Here is an 18,532-nt window from a genome sequence, read left to right on the forward strand (position 1 = left end):
ATAAGAATCTTGTTTTCAGTGCAGGAAAAGCATACATTGATAGCACACAGGCTAACTTTCCAGGTGCAACAATCACAATTGCCAAATGCATCATGGCAAACCATCCAAAATCTGCTCCGCAGTGTTTAACTGACAAACGGGGAGATAAATGCACAGTCCCACGGAGCGCTGCTGCTCAGCCCCTCTAAGGCTCATTTAGAGCAGTTAGCATCCAAAGGTAAAATGTAGGATTTTGTCAGTAAGTTGTTTTGAGTCTGTAGCCGAGTGGTCGCTATGGCAACAGCAGGGCAGAAGCAGAGGCAGAGAGGCATGTGAGGGGTGTAGGAGCCATTATGGATGGAGGATGGAGGGGACACGTCCTCTGCACATGATCACTCCTGAGCTCCGTCTGACCTGTTTGCTCAGATCATAAATCATATTTTCACGTCATCTGTGCTGATTTCAGAGTCTAGTCGAGCAGCCTTTAAAACCTCTGCCTTTATGTTGTGACTGATAATCCATCCCTCCCAGGTTACCCTCTCAACACACACACACACACACACACACACACACACAAACAAACACATGCACATAAGCTTCCCCTTCCTGAGCAGCCTTTCTGTGTGGAGCACAGGCACAGACTGCAACCGTGACAGATGCCGCGCACGCTTTATCCCAGCAGAGTGAGCCATCTTCTCAAACGCACTCCATCTTCGGTGCAGCTACCTTCTTCCTCATCGCCCCACACCTCCCTCCCTCTTCTCCCTCCCGTCCTTCCTCAGAGCGTCATCAGGTTGCCATAGCAACGGCCCGCCTATGGGAGACAGAGATCAGATCATTATGGACCATGGGATCCAGAAACTGAAGGACATGATTTTTTTTTTCTGTGAACACAGGAAGTGGGAACCCTTAACAGGAAAGCTTGAACTCTTAGTTAAACACCCAGCGCAGCACTGCATGACTGTGCAGAAGGAAGTTTCGCTGAGTGCTGTTGAGAGTAAAAGCGACCTCTGATGACCCATTTAAACCCTTCAAAAACCCAAAGTAATGCACGTCTATGAACCCAGCATGTTGATAAGAATAAACCAAAATTGTATCAATATGCAAACTGGGCTGTTTGAGATGGAAACATGTTGCCTCCAGAAACGGTTTAGCAGAACTTGCTCGCACACTTCTGAAATAATGGATTTGACAGACGCGGCGGTGATCGGCCTACTGAAAGCCCACAGTCAGGAAATCCAAAAGTGCTCTCATTTTATTTATGGGTTGGGAAATTGAAGTGGGAAAAGTGCATCGCAGCATGTTCAAGTTGAGGGATGGAAGCACGAAACACACCGAGGAAACTGTTTTGTTTGATAAAGATCAAAGAGAATAGTTGGGAGGAAGAAGTGTGTTTACCAGTCCTCAAATCCAGGCTGCTGCTCCTGCCCCTGTTATTAGCGGGAGGCCGTGTGTGTATGTGTGTGTTTGCAGCCCAGAGGGCAAGTGACAGCGGGGATCTTTAAGATGGCTTCCAGAGTTTACCAATGAGGAAGATCTTATCTCTGAACCCCAAAAATGAGGAGAGCAGAGGAAGAAAAAGGCGAATGGAAGAGTAAAGAGAGCTGAGAGACAAAAGGGAGTGAAAGAGGGAGGCAGAGTCCAGGGAGCAGCAATATGTGACGAGGTTCAGGGTCAACAGGTGGCAACAGAAAAACACAACTGGCTTATCAGCACAAGAAAACCGAGTTCAAATTTCTAAAGAAAAAGAGCATCTTTAGATAATGTGGTATGTTAAATGAAGATGGTGTCAAGTGATTCAGTGTGAAATTGACTGTTATTGATGACTAATGTAGTGAAAGTAAACACAATACTGAGTGTAATCCAGGGTGTTGGATGGGAGATTTGACAGATAACACTGAAAACCTCAGTAAACCCTCAGTACACATTATTCTTAAACCTTTAGTGTATTTGCTGTGGTAACCCTTTTGTGGACATTAATGATGACTTCTCATCACCCCTCATTCTTGAACTTGATTGTAGGGAGTAACCCAGGTAACCCACCTGAGTCACGCTGTGTTCCAGTGCCAGAGGACCAAATGTGAACCAGTTTGGACCCAGACCTGGTGTTATGGGTGAGCTGGACTCCGGCCAAATCAGCAAGATTACTGTCCAAATCTTTCTTTTGTATTCAACTGTCTTGCAACATTAGTTTATGGAAGATCACGTTTTTATTGTAGCCGGTGATCCGCTAGACTGGTTTTGAGTTGTGTGTAACAACATGAGTGACCTCAAAAGTTTGGTGTGATTTTTTTAAGTTAGTCACTTTAGCTTGAAGTGGAGTGTCAAGCTTGGTTTAAAGGTCCAGCGTGCAGGATTTTGGGGCAGAAATGAAATGCAAAATTCACATGTGTGTTTTAATTAGCGAATAATCACCTGAAAATAAGCATTGTTGTGTTTTCACTACCTTAGAATGAGCCCTTTATATTTCTAGAGGGGGCAGGTCCTGTTCCAGAGTCCACCATGTTGCACCACCATGTTTCTACAGTAGCCCAGAATGGACAAACACTGGCTCTGGAGCTGAATTGTCCCCTGGGCTGCACGCTGTCGTAGTTCTGGCGCCGGGACTACAAGTATGGCTGCACATGTTGCAGATTCGGATGGGTTTGGAGGGTGCAGTGGGGTCATTTTCAGATAGCAGCACTCAGGCCAGTTGAATGAGTGATACCCCAATTACACCTGGTGTAAACACCCAATGTGTATCTGGATAAACTGTCAGAATAATGACATCTGATCCTGGATCTGCGCATTTATTCCTGATGTGAATAAAGCTTCTCAACGCAGTTCTGCAAACATTTTGATTGTGACTGATGCGATCTCAGTATGAACATTAGAAGGTCCAAGTTATTCTGCCAAAGTTACCACAAGCTTGTTTTTAAGCACATCTTCACACTGGTTTGAAGTGAGCAGGGGTCAGTTGGGAAAAAAAAAAAAGCTGGCCACCAATGAGGATTTAGCAACATTTGAATGAACGTCTACCGGCAGCTGTGATGCTGCCAGGCCACTGTCAGTCAAATGATCACATCACACCCACACAGTCCTGATAAAGCAGGATGAGATTTTCAGTGTTGAGCGTATACTATGCAGGATTTTCTTAAAAAAACTATTTATAGACTCGTACACGACAAGTGTGCGACAGTGTTTTTATCTGCGAGACGGTGCCTGCTGCCCTCGACGTTTCTGGGATGCAACCTTTGGGCAGGTGAGGCCGGGACCTTCTAAACAAATAGCAGCCACAGTAAGCAGCACGCAGGAAGAGGAAGCTGCAGAAAAGATGGACACAGCACCAAAAACTGGTTGTTTACAACATAAGATAATAAGATTACAATGACTGCATTCTATGGTTTAACACTGATGTGCACAGGTGTTAGTGGAGGTGCAGTGAGAACATATACTCATACAGTATTTACACAGTGACCGGTGTCGTCTATGGCTTTTGCTGCTGTATCAGTGTCCTTGCAAATAAATAATACTTGATTAAAATGACAAAAGTGTTGTGCTTCAGTTATGTCAGCAGCATCCCGCCGGACATCACATGCTCAACCCAATTACCTGCAGTGGTCTGGCAGGATTTAGAGTTAGAGATTAAGATTGGATTTAGGGTAATGGTAACAGAGAATCAGGTAAAATGCTGAATCTAACATTTGCATGAACACAAACAATGTGCGCTTACTGTAAATACGCACACACACATACGCTCGTGTCCAGGCCTGGGACAGTGAGTGGCCTGGGAGGCATCCGTCCATTCATGATCCTTCATTCTTTAAATAGGGCTGCCTTCTTGGCCTTTCTTCCCAGAGGCCTCAGCTGGGCAGAGGGGTGGGTCAGCAATCATGTGTGTGACAGGAAACAGGCAGACGTATTGGCTGTCAATCAAACGGCCTCTTTATTTCCTCTCTCCGCTCTGTCTCTCCACGTGTGTTTCTCCACTTTTCACTGTCTCTTTTCTTCTCACCACCGTCTCTCCCTCAAGTCTGACAAGCGAAAGATTTTCACTTACTTCAGAGAGGGAAAATAAGTGAAAGGGTGGCATAAGAGTCTCCCTGTCTCCTTTTAGCATTCCCTCTCTCTCTCTTTCACACACACACACACACACACACACACACACACACACACACACACACACACACACACACAAACACATTCTTTGTCTCACATGTCTGATAGACAGCTAGCAGTGGTTTGTCATTGTAACAGTTTAGTGGACTGTGTTTCCAAATCATCCCTTACACTTTTCCTGCAGACAGGCAGACACATAACATTCCTCAGAAGACAGGCCGAGAGAGAGAGAGAGGCAGTCCCGTGCTCTCTCTCTCGCTCTCTCTCTTTCCAAATGCAGCTGAGTGTTCCACACGGATCGATAGTAATCCTCGGTGGGAGCCGTTTATTTTGGAATGTGTGTGAGGCCCAGTGGGTGACAGAATCCACATTCACACTCACACATGTGTGCGACATTATAAATCTCGCTGCAGCTGGAGTCGGTGCTGCACTCGCACACATGAGCCCAACACCGCACGCACTGGTGCAGACAAACTGACACACACACTTACGCACACCGACAAGTACACACTCAACACGCTCAGGGCCTGACAAGCAAAGCCTCCTGTCGGGCTGGGCTCTCTTCTTTCCTCCACTGAGCAGAACTCACAGGGCTCCAGGCTGGAGGAGGGGACCCAGTGTGTCTCAACACTGTCCCCTGCCAAGGTCTCTGTTTCTGGGGATGGCAGCTCTCAGCAGCTGGCTAGGCTGGAGCTCTCTGTATGCTGACTCCAAGCCGCCGGCTGTCGAGTCCTGCCAGGAATTTATAATTCTACACAGAGGAACTTTTCCCCCCTCACCAATAAAAGCTGGGATTCAATTTTTTGGGAATTCAGACACATACAAAAACAATTTGGATTTGTGATTTTAAATGATCCGGTCACATGAGCATTTGAAACGGCAGCATTTTGTGGCAAAATCAATTCACCTCGGTGGAATCAGAGCAATTCATTGTTGGGGTGAAATCAATTTCACCAATCAATATGCTTTTGCTTATCGATAGCAAACTGTCTGGACTGTGTTGGGCTTTGAGGGAAGTGGAGCTATAATAAGGTATGTTAGCTTATTAGCTGTGTTGCATTATACACTTTTTAACCTTTTGTTCCGTTTGCAGCCGAGCTAACAAGCTTACTAACGTAGATACCAAGCTAGAAGCTAACAGAGAGGTTTTCTTTTGCCCCCCTTCAGTAATACATAGAAGATGCACCTGAGAACAAAATGCCAGAGGGAGGCAAAATAAATAAATAAAAATTTAATGCAGATGAACGTTGCTGTGCCACTTCCTGGTGTGAATGAGTCTGAAGAAGTTCATCTAAGCAGCGCCAAGCTATTAAGAACATCATAACTTTGTTTTTGACCATGCTGCCCCGCTGGCACTTTTAGCAATTAACACCCATTTCCTGCACTTAATCTAAGAAATCATTGCAAATAGACTTTTAAATTCTCAGATAGGAAGCAGCGAGTGATTTCTATTGGGGTCCAATAATCACAGCAGAAACCTCTGGAGGGTTTGTTTGGCAGCATGCTGTGAGGGCTTGTCTGGGCTTGCTGTCGGACTTTTTTGGGGATCAGTTTGGATCTCCGGGCAGAAACGTTCCCCTCAGAGGCAGCCAGCCAGGCCTACACACCAAACACATGCGCACACCCACACACACACCCACACACACACACCTGTGCTTCGCCTGAGAGCATTGCATTATCTGAGGCAATCTAGCAGCACTTCCAATCCCTTTGCCATTTCTTCGGGGCAAAAAGTGAGAGCAGTAAAAATGACCAAAAGCAGGGAAAGGAGCATAAAGTTGAAAAACGGTCATTTTCAACATAAAATTGCATGGCATGGAATGACACGCTGCAGCAAACACTGATGAGGAAATTGATCTTTGCTAACATGAATCCATTTAGTTAATGCTTTTACGCTGAATGAGCAGCTCTGGGTTTAAATTGAGGTCCATTTTGGGTATTATTTCAAGATAATTCTATGCCATACCATAACAAAATACCATTGTATCATTGCATGAGCGATGCAACACTGTCAAGTCGATATCCAATCTTAAAGGTCAAGTTTAAGTCACTCTAACTCTAGTCGGATATGGGACCTTTCTATTATCAGATGATATATCTAACCGCCGAGCAACCCTAGTGCCCTTAAAAAGTTCAGTAAGGACAGAATAATGGTGCAGTAGGGGCATATGCTGTATGTTGCTCTACAGGCACATGGGACCTGACCACTCAACTATCTCTGGGCTTTGCAGCAGTCAGCAATACAGACATATCCTCAGCAATACACTCTTATCCTCAGCAATACAGCCAGCTCAATAGTGTACCTCCTTCAGTGCAGTATAATCACCTCTTGTGACAACATCCCCGGCTCCTCGGGAGTCTATCTTCTTCCTCAAATACCCTCATACCATAAGATAAAGACATTAGAGGCTATGGGATTTGGAGTGAAGAATTGGGTCTACAGCCCGTGATGCACAGTGATACAGATCTGGAACGCATAGGAAATTTGGGATCTCTCTAACAGATACCATCAAACGAGCAAAGCAGGGCGGCGAGGCAGACCGGAGCAAAGCTCAGCCTGTCGATGACAACAGAAACTCTCCTCGGCGGCTCATCGACACGCTGAGGGTTTCTGTTGTTCATAGCTGAGCCGCCGTGATGCAAAACACGGAAAGACAGCGGTGGGGGAATCATCGGCGAGGCTTCACGTGGGACTGGTGGGAATCATAATTCATGTTTGCTGGTAATAACTTTTACAATGATGCGCACAATCGGATTAGCATAGCATTGAAATAAAAGGTCAGTGAAAAAAAAAAAAAACGCTTCATGCCATATGTCTTCTCTGCGAATCCGGCTGTTTCCTCTCCACCGTTGTGTCGCCCCTCACACTCTCCCATCCGTCTCCTCTCTCTCCTCCCTCACTCTCCCTCTGCCTCACTCGCTGTCCCTGGGTGGGATGAGTCATCGAAGAGAGAGAAGAAAAGAAAGGAGAGGAGGTGTATTTGTGTGTACTGTATGTGTGTGTGTGTGTGTATGTGTGTGCACGCATGTGTTGTGTCATTCCTCCTGAGGTGCTGTGCCCTTCACACTCCTTCTCAGCTTCATGTCAACCTTGCTGCTAGAGTGCAGACATACGCAGCAAAGGTACAAAGGTTCTGTTTGGAACTTAACTCTGATATTTCTGTACGCCGTCATACATATTAAAGTCTCATTCTGCAAAAGTGTTCTGGATAAAACCGCTCTTTTGTTCACAAATACAGGTGATTTCATTGTGTTAAACCTGACCATTGTGTAAATACTTCTCATATGATTGGATGGAACCACCTACATTGTGACCACCTACATTTGTTCCTTGTAAACAATGAAGTCACCCACAAGGGTTTTACAGTTTCTATCCCTGACAAACAGACACGATACAACAGAAATTCCTCTTTGAACAACTTTCCTCCTCCTTTCCTTCATGTTTAAAACTTCTTCAGTATAGTGAGATCAGTTCATATTGCATTTGAAGGCAGCTCAACACTTATTTAAAAGGCCTCATTTGGTAGATTTGAAACTGGAATTTAAAGGCACCTTGTTGAGATTTTTTGTAAATAAAAAAATGCACATTTGCATGAAGTGATCATGACTAAAACCCTTTATTTGTATCCTGATAAATGTGTTAAATCCATTTCAATAAAACATTTGCGAAGCATCTTTTAAATCCTGCTGTGTACATGCATGTTTGCTTGCCTGCAGTTTTCCTCTCCTCTCCTTGCCACATTTCTTGGCACATTTCCAGTATCAGCTGCTGATTAGTGGGATAGTGTGAAACCAGTGCATTGTGGATGTGTATCGTGTCAGCGGGGGCTCACTTGTAAAACAATGCTCTATTGAGCTTTTAGTGGCTAAAAACTCCACAATTTACTGTTAGCAGCACACAGCAGCACTTTCTGCTATAGTGTTGTTTTTATGCTGGTGCCAGGAGGTGCCAACGTTGGAAATGTTGAAATTCCACACTGTGGCTTTGACAAAAAAATGGAAAAAAAACCCAACAAGAAAAACAGCTGTTGAATATTATGGGATTCCAGGATCTAATGGAAGCTACTTCTCCTCTAATACAGGTTATGATAGCACATACCAACACCCAGACAAGGGCCTAAAATATGCATCAGTCACCTCAGGAACACCAATACATCTTTGTCGCTTCACCACCTGTATGGCTGTCCACTTCTGACTCTGCCGTGAGGAAATGTATCTGTCCTGTCACTGTGGCAAGTGATGGATTAGTGGAGATGTTTTCAAACTGACAAAGGTGCATGAAACAGTGATAATATACTGTAACTATAGAAACATTTCCTGGGATCCAGGTGTGGGCATCCTGCTGTACAAGTGTGGGAGTTTGTAGCACCTTCAAAAAGGAAAGAACCAAATAAGGTGCCATGCATGACTCAATTTGTGTGAGCAGTTGATGGACCCACAGACCCACTCACATAAGAAATGAAGGAGCTACTCAGAAGAAAAAACTTCAATGATTGTGTCACAATTGAAAAAAAAAAAAAAAACAGTCGCTCACAAGACAAACAGTAAATATTTGTGGAGGAATGAAAGAGTAATGAAATAGCATTACACTGTTTTAGCACCCAGCAATTATGACTTCATAATTGCATGACATATTTAAGCTGATAATGCAGCGATAACTCTGAATATTAACGTGTGTATTACACAACACTGTTCTTAGGTCATATCTTTTAGTCCAGATTCCATGAAATAATAATTGTGGATTAATGCAGTAATGTCGCATTATTCACACACATTTAGAGCAACATTTCTGTCACATCATCCAGCATGTCTGTCATTGCGGTCATCTATTGGCTGTGTCCTGTGTACCCACATTTTCTCACAACACTGGCCAAACATGAGAAATATAACATTCATCATCAACCCTCAGCTCATTTCAAGCCTGTTTATCTCACGCAGCATCAACATTTCCTGTGCAGCTGTGGCTGTAGGAGGCGAATAGCTCCAAAAACTCAATGATAGTGTAGCGGTCTGATCTGACTGGACTGCCCCAGAGCTGTCCAAAGAAGTAGACAGACAAGCAGACAGACAGACAGGCAGACAGACAGATAGAGGGGTCGAGAACGAGATGGACACTTCAGCTCTCTCTCTCTCAGACATCCAAAGTGGATCGGCTGTAAGATACTTGGCTTTCATTGGCAGTGACAGGTCAGCCTCTGTGCACTGTTGCCAAATGTGCAGCAGAGTCGCAGCTCGGTCCAGCTGAAGTCCAGGCTCATCACCCCAAAAATAAATAAAACAAATAAATAATAACAATAAAGCACCCATCACGACAAACCATACATTTGGACTTTGGCATCGTTCGCGGTGCACAGCCGCAGACACCGGCTGATATTCCCACAAGTGAGCTTTTAAATCCTCGCTGTGCGTACACACACGTGCACACATGGATACACATACAACACACACGCAAACACACATTAAGCAACCAAACAGCATGCAGCCCTCCAGAGTGCTGTACTGTCATTTCCATAAATACTCTTAAAAGGTGCAGCCAAAACCATGGAAGGGTGCGATTGCCTCTCGGCTAGAAACGCACAAAAAAGCTCTTTTCTCTTTCAAGAGACTGTAGGAGAGGATGACCCACTTAATCGAACAATTTGGAGCGCCTGCGTATGTGTGTGTGTGTGTGTGTGTGTGTGTGTGTGTGTGTGTGTGTGTGTGTAAAAAGGCCTCCCAGTGCCCGGAGACAAACAATAAACAAAACCAACGAGCTTATGGTATTGCTGAGACATGGCGTGATGGCTGTCTTGAAAGAGTTACATGTGAATGTGTGTGCGTGCGTGTCTGTGTGTGTGTGTGTGTGTGTGTGTGTGTGTGTGTGTGTGTGTGTGTGTGTGCGCGCAGAGGAAAATTGTGTATGTGCTGCTCTACATTTATGAGTCACAGCTTTCATATTTCCATCTACTGTACAGGTATGTTTCATGGTGGGAACACTGTGCAGAGCATGACCAGAGGTTTGAGATTTGAGGTTTTTTTTATTTTTAGTAGCATCTGTGTGTGTGTGTGTGTGTGTGTGTGTGTGTGTGTGTGTGTGTGTATATGTGTGTGTTTGTGTATGTGTGTGTCTGTCATTCCCAGAGCTTCAGCAGTAATGACGCCTTCCATCTGCCGTTTGGAGCCGGGTAAAGTGGAGTGAAGCTGGGGTGGGGGTTGAGTATGCGTGTGTGTGTGTGTGTGTATTATATGGGGGGGGTCAATCCTGGTTTAGCCTCTAACTGCTCCTGATGTCACACACGCCAATTTTCAAAATTCATTTGCTTATGTTCCCTTCTTCTTTCCCAAAAGAATTACAGAAAGTATTTTTCCATTTTCATTGCAAGCTCTTGACAATCTTTCATTTAAGGACAAAGCATCATGCTAAGGACATCACTGGACTCACTCGCCTTTATTCTCTTTTATTTTTTGTTCTTTTCCTCTACACCCCCCGCCCCCCACCCCCCCAGCCATTGAGAACCACTTTCATCTCCTTTTATAAAGCCATGAAACATCAGGCGGCGGCATAAATCTAACATGTGAGTGCTGTAATGACCAGGAGCTGCAGCATCGCCAGCCGGAGCCTGACGGATGTACAGCGCACACAGCACAGGCTGGGTCAAGGCTGCCTGTCGCATGCAGTATCGGTGCCACAACGCTGCACGCACAATGTACAGTAATGCAACTGAGCCCGCTTCAACAGAGCTGGCTAGTTTGACATGCTACTCATGCACAGGATCATGGACGGGCAAATCTCACAGCTCAGATAGCGACTGTATACACATCCAGAGACACAGGCTGAATAGAACACTAATGAGATTCAATTTTCCTGGTCCTCCGGAGTCCTGATACAAGCCGTACAGCCTAACACAAATATCACTCAGAGGGCCCACGGCACAGAGGGCCATTCACAGGAGAAAGGAGAGTGAACGCGGCCTCTTTAAACAGCTCCTCTTCCGACATGCTGCACTATTTCACAGAAACTCGAGCTCTTAGTTAGGCACCAGCAGCGTCCCAGAGACAGCTTGAACTGCTGTAACTCAGACGTGAAGGAATTCGGAAACTTGCATTTTTAATTGAGCCACTGCTGTAGACGCTCAGCCTCCATCAGTGCTGTGACTTTTGTTTGGATCATTGTAGAATTATTGTATATATGAACCTGTTAAACCACCATGTATTTTCATGTGGGTGACAGGGATGAGAGGCATTGCTGTTGGTATCTATTCCAGTGGCCAATTAAGCCAATTAATGAAACATTCACTTGATCTATTATCACCGTTCCCTAAAAGTTCTGCCTTTCATATGCAACTAATCTGCAAACATGTTGGCTGTTTGCATTGACTGCACATGCGTCCACCTTCGCAGACAAGTGTACTGTAAACCAATCTGCATGCCAACAAGGCTGGATTGCCAACAAAGAGGGCAACAACATATACTGTGTTCCAACTAAAGTGTCAAGGGCCCTGTGTCAAAATCTGTTTTAATACCTATAATATTCCAGTTGATATTGTGCTTTCATGCACCCACGGCTCACTTTTTGCCCTGAGGCCCACTAGCAGATTATTCTGGCCTTGTGTGCCAGCTGCTGTCTGTGTCACTGTCCGTTTTGGACTTTAAATAGTACACTGAGCACATCTACAAACTTCTCATTGCCAATGCAAACTTTCATACGGATTGAGAAAATATCCGCAAAACATCCAGCGTCAACTTATTTGATCTTTGTAGATATAAAGAGCTCACGCTAAGGGAACAAAAACACAACAATTATGATTTTCAGGTGATATACACTGATGGAAACATACCTATGAATATTATATTCCATTTCTGCCAATAGAGCCTCCTAAATATTACACACTGGTCCTTTTAAAGCACTCTGTAAGGTCAGGGACAGATTTTGGACTTGGCTACACACTGACAGAGTAAATACTAACCTGAAGCACAAGACTTTATATTTTAAATCAAATGATGATCCTTCTCTAACCTTAGTCAAGCCCCAGAGGAGAGAGAGTAGAGAGGAGGTCAAAGTGGATGGATGGAGCATAAGAAGAGTTTAACTTTGAGCTGGCACTGCAAGCATTCAGTGTCCTAACCGGTCAACGTTAATATTTCTTCTTCTAATAACGACCACAACGGCTCCCTAACCTCAACCAAACACTTTTTATGCCTAAATCTAACCATACTTGTCACAATACCAAAGTTTCGATTATGGTCATTTGTATCAGCTCTGATCTCGGGCCTCCTGTGTCAGAGCCCTGTGCTTTGTACCCCCACCATCCACCGGGCCCTCCTCATTGTGACACTTCGTGCATTGGAAAACAACATAGTCAGTGAACATATTCCAGGCAACAATTACCTTACGCTTCCTCCAAAGTGTATTCAGCAGAGAGAACAGGGCTCACAAACAGGTGACAAGTGTTTTATGTAGCATCTTTACTGACGTAGTTTTGGACAAAATGGAGAAAGGGACTGTCACAGCTCTTAGAGTACTTTTTTTGTTTATGGAATATTTCCAGTTTGCACCGCTCCTCCATTTTTATGTAAGATGTAGCAGTTATATAAGCTTCCAAACTCAATCTACTGTATGTCAAAAGTGACACTTTAAGGAGACGGTCTTTTATGTTTGGTTTCAAGCTCTGGAGGCAAGCTGTCCATGTTTTTGATTATCAGTGAAGTTTACTTGACAATAAGAAAACCTCTTAATTTTTACATTGACTGATATTCCCCTTAAAGCAGCGCCAAGACAACATGCATTTCCTTCCAAATGTCGTAATGCTTTTGGCTGCATGAGCGTTAAGTGCGTCCCCATTGAGACAGGCCTGACCCTGGCAGCAGCGCCGAGGGCCGTACATCACCGTGACCTTTCTGAGCTCCGCTGCAGCCCGCTGCCTTTGTTCGCCTAACGGGTCCCGCACAAAGCCACTTTTGACCAACAGAGAAAGAAGGAGGGCAGAGATGGAGAGATAGCGGCCGAGTAGAGGGGATGAATGGATAAAGGGACAGGCGTCGGCTGGAGGTCCGCGCTAATGGCCCCTGTGTGTTTTGTAATTAGGAGCAGTGTCAAGAGACGCAGGGGAAGAAATGGGGGGTGGTCAGCCGACGGGCAAAGAGAAACAGGCCGAGAGAGAAAGGAAGACAGAAAGAGGACAGATATCCAGACAGAATAAAGGCAGTGTAAGAGAGAGGAAGAAAGAGAATACAGAAAAGAAGAGATTAGGGGCCAATTAAGAGAGAACTGGAGAGGTTGACATCTAAAGGACGCCAAGAGAAGGAGCTCCAATCTTCTGATCAGTAATTGATCTTGTGCCATTGTGCCTTCTGCATCCTTATGTGTGTGTGAGAGTGTGTGTGTGTGTGTGTGTGTGTGTGTGTGTGTGTGTGCGCGCACTGAGTTGCATTTTTGAGAGTGGACCTCTCATACATAAAGCCCTTGGACAGCACTTTCTGGAGGCGAACGTAACAACCACTTGGACAGCGATGATAAGCAGAGCACATGTTTTTATCTGGTATTCAAGCTTATCAAGCTTACTTTAAAATTTAAGTCAAATTATTTTGCCATGCTGACAATCTCCAGGAAATTCACTTGTTTCATGATAAAACACCCATATTCAAGATATTTGCTTGAAACACGGGAGGGGATTTAGTAGGCTGTTTCTTAAGCTGTTGTTTATTACAGCGATAGATCAACAATACTGTATGTTCTTGATAGATATGAGATTCCTTAAGACCAGGGTCGTATTTAGGACAGAGGCTGCTGGTTCCAGGAGCAATTTCCTTATTCTGTATTTCAATTTCCATTTTTTTCTGTAAGCAAAATCCTCAGTATTACTAAACATGCTCTCCCAGACAATGCAACAATCCTATAGCTTTATGTTCTGGCTGCCAGATTTAATTCTTTCAACTTTGTTTCTGAGAAACTTTTTTTTTGTTTTCCATCAGTTTAGCATGACAGGTTTAAAAAACTATAATAACCATAAGCCTTGGGATGAAGCCACAAATCACCATGGTTGGATTCATCCAAACATTGATCCAGAATTCGAAGTGAATAAATTTAGGATGCAGATTGTAGCAATAGTTTTCTCAGCACTCGTTTCACAGTTAGCTGGGCACGTAGCGGAATTTAAAGCTCTGTGATTGGATGTTTCTTGCCGAAATGCACCCTCGGACATGTCGTTAACTTCTCCCCTGAGGTTTTGATGTACAAAAATGTGTGCTTTGACAAAGAAGCAGATGTTTTCTAAGACAATTCTTTTGAAAAATGATTCATCAGGGCTTTCATGTTGATTCAAGCTGTAGAAGTACTTCAACTGTGACTCATGTAACCTTGTCTATGGAAAGAAAAGAATGGGACTTTCGGAACCAGGGGCGCCCAAAAATATCTCAGCTCTGTAATTCCACAGCTGAGTCTGGTGACGACAGCGTGCCGTTGCCAGAGCAACACAACACGCTTTCTGCCACAAGAGTTTTTCCATATGTACATCAGTCAGAAATGGCGACAGTCAGAGAAAACAATAGAAAGATTGGTTACTGTAAATAAAGGCCAAGAAATGCAGTAGACCAAAAGACAAAAATCCAAGTAAAGACATGTTGAGAAAAAACATTTTTTGATTTTGAAAATGTAATTGAACTTTTGAACGAAGCTTAAGTAGTACATTTAACCAACGAGCTAACTGCATTCTTATTGGTTGTTTAGTTGAATCTCAATAGACATAGACAAAACCGACTTCTTTTGTTTGAGCAATTCAAGATTCACCTGTTTTATTTCAATTAATGCTGTAAAAAAATCACTTGGTAAAGGTGCCATGGTTTCCAAAAGTTTTGGAACCACAGCTGTAAATTCAGTACTGAACAGTGTATCCAATCATCATCCACCATGGATGCTGGGAAGATCCTCATTCACAGACTGTTAGAGAGCATATGTGGGTTTTGTATGCAAGGCTTCCTCCACATGCGCTATGTGTGTCTATGCAGCTCCTTGTCCCCTGTGTGTGAGTGTGTGTATTAGCATGCATGCATGTGTGAGCACCTTTGTGCATGTGCGTTTGCTGCACATGCGATGAGGGATGGACATCACCAGGGCAGCGCTACGAGTGAAAGAGGCAGATCAGTCAAAGACTTGAAGCCCCGCTCCCCAGTGGAGGAAATGGACAGGCTTTGATGTTGATGTGAACAAATAAAAGGAAGCCAAAATGAGTGGAATGGACCATTATCTGCTGTGGAGAGGTCCTCCCATGGAACTGAGCCTGCCTGCTTTGCCTCCAATCAGGGGGGTGAGTGAGGGGGGATTGAGGAAGATGGAGAGAGAACGAGGAGAGAGTGTGTGTGAGAGGAAGACACAGAAAAAGACGGGGAGAGAGGGGGTGGGGGGTCCAGAATCCTATTGATTTCACTCTTGTGCTAAATCCAAATACTGCAGTGTTCTATATTTGCTAGTGTGAGCAGCCTCTTACAAAGGACATTTGTATATGCAATATTCACTTTAACACTGCAAGAAGCCAAGTGAGGATCAGTGGAGCATGCTGCAAATGCTTCATATATCCCCCACCTTGCTATATATGGTGGAGAATATTTAGAGGGCATGCTAAAAAAAAAAAAAAATCTCTGCTGATAAAACAAGCAAAAGGCATCATTTAACCGCTTCACTGGAAGTAATTTTAGTGGCACTAATAATAAGACTTGGCCGGTCCTGTTTAAGCACTGCTAATGTTAACTCACAGAGAAAGACACAAGGCTGTTTGCCAGAGACACAAATAGACAAAATCCAAGAATAAAATCAGCATTAGCCTCATGCTGAAGCTGAAAGTGTTGAAATGAAATGCTAATACGTATATGGAGTGGTAACTAAACAGTGGAAGGCCAGCTAATCCAATTAATGCTGTCTGTTTGTCATAGGCCAATTCAGAATCACACTTTGCCAAAAGCAAAAACCAGCATGCAAAATAAAAAAAAAAAGGTCACTCATGCTAGAAATGAATAGAGGGGTATTTAAAGGCACAGGGAACTTGTTTGCACAAGCTGACACATGTTAACCATCTTTTGTACTGGCTGGAAAAAGTGGGTCAAATGCACGACAGCAAATGTGTGCAGGGCAAACAACAGACAGCAAGAGAGACAGAGGGAGAAGGATTCATGCAACGCTGACCCAGAGGAAAGTTATTCCCCCTTCAGAAACGGCATGTAGAGTGTGGTCACGGCATACTGTATGATTAGCGCAAGAAGTGATGCAGCATGTGTGCATCTGAAAAGAAAAAGTTAGCAAAAAGGGATGTTTGGACCGGCCAGAGTTTGGTTTAAAACAGGACGATGAGGCAGACGTTCTAATGATTTTGGTGACCCCCTGACTTTCCTTCACTCATCCAGTGACGTATCTTAACATCTAGAAGGTGGACTGACTTTTGTAAAGACACTCATGGTGCCCAGAGGATGACTCCTGCTGACATTTCCTCCAGCCCCGCCATGTGTTCGAATCTGTGGATTTGAGCCTCAACAACTACTGGATGGATTGCCATGAAATTTGGTCCAGACATTCATGGAGGAATAACACAAGCAGTTTAGTTTCCAATAATTGTTTTTCATCCCAAGTGGGTAAATGAGTATCCATGAGGGGGATTGAGATAATGCAGGAAATTAGATAATGGATCGTTGAGAGTGGCTTGGGCAGGAAAGCTTCCCTGCAACCTTATAGCTTTGATGCAATTAATAATGAATAATTAATCAGATGATATTTTACCTGCAGGATACACGGGAATAAAAGATGCAGTGGGACTGAAGATTGCTGCTTAACTGCAGTGTTTCCTGCACTTGTTGGACTTCAAAGCGAAAGCCCACCTCGCTTTCGAGAAGCGTGCACGCGCTCGGACTCTTTCTAAACTTCCGAGCGACACATCCGCTCATGCGATCTAATCCTTTCTGATATCCTGGGTCACTTTTTGTTTTTTCTCTCTGAAGGCACCATGACAGTGAATGACGGTTTGGGGCGTCGGATGCTGAAATTGTAATTAGTTTGTGATGCCACGTCTGCTGAAGGGCAGTCATCTTTAATGAACATTAGCAGCCCTAATGGAGCGTAAAATGACACTAGGAAATACAAGATGTCGTGGTCAACGAGGGGATGGCTACATCAGTCAGGCCTCTTCATTCCCTTACATATGCTTCAGTTTGGAGAGATGATGCGGACGCTCTCCATCTCCAGCTTTCCCGATCTATCGCCGCATTTCTATTTGCGCAGCAGAATAGATTTCCTACATTTACACAGCTAAACATGCTTCAGTTAACTTTTCTGGACTCTTAAACAGCTTCGACAACTTGATGTGTCGACTTCAGTAAGAGCTGCTGAGATCAGAGATGTCCTATTTATTATGCTGCTTTTACTCTCCTCCCTCTGTCTACTTCTCTTTTATTCGGATATCTTTAAATATTTTCCCCAGGTTTTTCCTGTTGTGAACTTGTGTTGTGAAACACTGAGCTTGACTGAGGCGTTGGTTTATTCATGAGGTCCAATGAGGAAGGCCTTTGATGTGCATGAATTATTTAAAGGCAACACTTTTTTGAATAATCCCTCACTTTGGTAAATACTTGCCTGCGCTGCCCCACCAAGACATTATTGCTGTGCTGGTTGGTGGGATGATGACGTGTGGACAAGTATAAAAGACAAGTGTCCGCAGCTGGAAATGACCACGGCCCTGTCACTGTATTTCACATTGCAACTGGACAATCTTGCACATTTTTTCTACCGGTTTAAGCGTTTTCTAAATTTTTCTCCTCTGCTTTAACAGCTTTCATAAATTGTCTCATTAGAGTTTGTGTCACTTTTTATTTCAAAATGGTGGGCACGGTATCTCATCTTCGAACAAATCCCATCTTATTGTACTCGGTTGATGCTGTTGCTCAATAAGTAGCTTGCAAATCTAAGCATATATTGGTATTTTTTAAAGTAATGGCCCATGAAGTCCTAACTTGCAATGTCTCAGCCACACAGCACCTCTAGATCATCTTGGGGAAAAAGTCAGAGGACTTGTTCTGTGACGTCCGACACTAACGTTGTAGTGTTGGCAAGCAAACATAGAGTGTCACTGCTGTAATTTAGCATTAGCTGTAGATTAAGTTTTTATAGTTCTAACCTAATCCTAAAGGTTTGGTATCCAAACCCAACAAAACTCCATCAAACCATTAACTAGGAGTTAAAAAGGCTTTCTGGCAGGAAGGATGACAACATGTTGGTACCTGGTATTTCTGCACAGTTACAGATAAAGATAAGGGACGCTATTATTAGTCTTATATTATCTGTAGAGTTAGAGTCCAGGATTGTTTCCTGACAAAATTTCCGATAACTCCAGAGTGTTGTCCAGCAGTCAAAATGTATTGAAAAAATATCCAAAATTCACAACATGTTAATCCAGCAAAATACTCTGCTTCCGTCCATATTCGCCGGTGTTCAGCCTTT

The sequence above is a fragment of the Chaetodon auriga genome, chromosome 18 (genome assembly GCF_051107435.1).
Source record: "Chaetodon auriga isolate fChaAug3 chromosome 18, fChaAug3.hap1, whole genome shotgun sequence".
NCBI lineage: Eukaryota > Metazoa > Chordata > Actinopteri > Chaetodontiformes > Chaetodontidae > Chaetodon > Chaetodon auriga.